This window comes from Tasmannia lanceolata, unplaced genomic scaffold, assembly GCF_043159265.1.
Source record: "Tasmannia lanceolata isolate RefF3 unplaced genomic scaffold, GAP_Taslan_0.1 ptg000119l, whole genome shotgun sequence".
NCBI lineage: Eukaryota > Viridiplantae > Streptophyta > Magnoliopsida > Canellales > Winteraceae > Tasmannia > Tasmannia lanceolata.
This window is the reverse complement of record NW_027518795.1, coordinates 772,501-775,000: the sequence shown is the minus strand read 5'-3', so window position 1 is coordinate 775,000 and position 2,500 is coordinate 772,501.

Genomic DNA, 2,500 nt, shown 5'->3' with positions numbered 1-2,500 from the left:
TTGATGGTCGGTTGCAAAGAAAATGCGCGATTGCTCGTGTCGGGGCCCGGCAAGCCAAGGCCAAGCGAGCCATGGCACGTCGGATGATGGCTCCAGCTGGCGCCCCGGCACTTTCTGTGGCATTGATGCTCGGTTTCAAAGACAAACGTGCGCAGGGCCAGGGGACCGCGGATGACTGCTCGTGCTGGCCCCGTTGGGCGGCATTGATGGTCGGTTGCAAAGAAAATGCGTGATTGCTCGTGTCGGGGCCTGGCAAGCCAAGGCCAAGCGAGCCATGGCAACGCGGATGATGGCTCGCTAGTGCTGGCGCCGTGCACAGTGGCCTCGCACACTCGCCCTGCACGCTTCCCTTGCACGCAGCCTTGCACACTAGCCTCGCATGCGAGCCTTGCACCCTAGCCATGCAAACTAGCCTTGCACGGTAGCCATGCACACAAGCCGTGCACATTAGCCATGCGCACAAGCCCCGCACACTAGCCTTGCGCACAACCCTTGCACACAAGCCATGCACTCGAGCAATGCACACAAGCCTTGCACTCAAGCAATGCACACAAGCCCTGGACACTAGCCTTGCACACGGGCCTGGCACACAAGCCTTGGGCACTAGCCTTGCGCACTAGCGTTCCACATGAGCCTTGCACACTAGCCTTGGACACTAGCCTTGCACACAGGCCTTGCACACTAGGCATGCTTGGGCGAGCTGATCCCGCATCAAGTCGACGGGTCTAGGCATTCTTGGGCGCAGATCCCGCATCGTCTCGTCGCGTCTGGGCGCAAACACGTCGCGTCTCGTTGCGTCTTCAGAAGTCGTCGCTAACAGCACCTTTGGTTGCCACTGGTGGTTAGGCTGGTTGGTTGCGCAAACCCTATAGGAGGGTGGCATGCTGGTGGGCGTTTTTGCCCGGATAGGCACTAGAATGTGCAGATTTTGGGCGTTTTTGCCTGGATAGGCTAAGGAATGGGCATGCTTTGGGCGTTTTTGCCCGGATAGGCACCGGAATGCTTGGCCTTGGCTTGTCCTAGCAAGGCATTGCTGGGTTGGGCTCCCTTGGCCTTTTGGGCGCCTTGGACGATGTCTTGCGAAGACCATGGGCACAAGGCCATGGCATATGGTGAGGAAAGGACCACGGTTGCCAAGGTTAGGCACCGGAATGCTTGGCCTTGGCTTGCCAAAGCAGGGCATTGCTGGGTTGGGCTCCCTTGGCCTTCCGGGCGCCTTGGACACTGTCTTGGGAAGACCATGGGCACAAGGCCATGGCATATGGTGGGGAATGGACCACGGTTGCCAAGGCTAGGCATATAGAGAGGAATTGCATTTTTGCCCGGATAGGCACCGGAATGCTTGGCCTTGGCTTGCCATAGCAGGGCATTGCTGGGTTGGGCTCCCTTGGCCTTCCGGGGGCCTTGGACGCTGTCTTGGGAAGACCATGGGCACAAGGCCATGGCATATAGTGAGGAATGGACCACGGTTGGCAAGGCTAGGCATATAGAGAGGAATGGACCACGGTTGCCAAGGTTGCGCAAGTTTTGGGCATTTTTTGCCCGGATATGCCCAAGTATGCCCCGATAGGCCCGTTACGCCCCGGTATGAACGCGTATGCCCGGATAGACTCGGTATGCCTTGGGATACATGCGTATGCCCCGATAGGCTTGGTACGCCCCGATATGCGCACGTGTGCCCCAGTAGGGCTCGGTATGCCCCGGTATGTACGCGTGTGCCCCGGTAGGCCCGGTATGCCCCGATATGCACACGTGTGCCCCAATAGGGGTCGGTATGCCCCGGTAGGTACGCGTGTGCCCCGTAATGCACGTTTCGCAGATCTCCCCGCATGTCCCGCCCCTATATGTAATACTTACTTACTCACTTACTTTCTTTCTTGCTTGCTTGCTTGCTTGCAATGGTTGGGAGTGCCCGGCATGCCCCGCTGCAGAGACCAAGGGCGCAATGACTTGGCACCGCGGATGCCGGGACTCCGGCACTTCCCGTGGCACTGATGGTTGGTTCCAAAGACAAAAGGCCGTGCAAGGCCACCGCACCGCGGATGATTTTGCTCGTGCTGGCGCCGTTGTGTGGCCAAAGAACATGCGCGAATGCTCGTGTCGGAAGGGTTGGTGTCCTGGCCCCGCGGGTGTCACGAATGCTCGGTTGCGAAGACCATGGGACCAGAGCCATGGCACGTCGGATGATGGCTCCAGCTGGCGCCCCGGCACTTTCTGTGGCATTGATGCTCGGTTTCAAAGACAAACGTGCGCAGGGCCAGGGGACCGCGGATGACTGCTCGTGCTGGCCCCGTTGGGCGGCATTGATGGTCGGTTGCAAAGAAAATGCGCGATTGCTCGTGTCGGGGCCTGGCAAGCCAAGGCCAAGCGAGCCATGGCAACGCGGATGATGGCTCCAGCTGGCGCCCCGGCACTTTCTGTGGCATTGATGCTCGGTTTCGAAGACAAACGTGCGCAGGGCCAGGGGACCGCGGAGGACTGCTCGTGCTGGCCCCGTTGG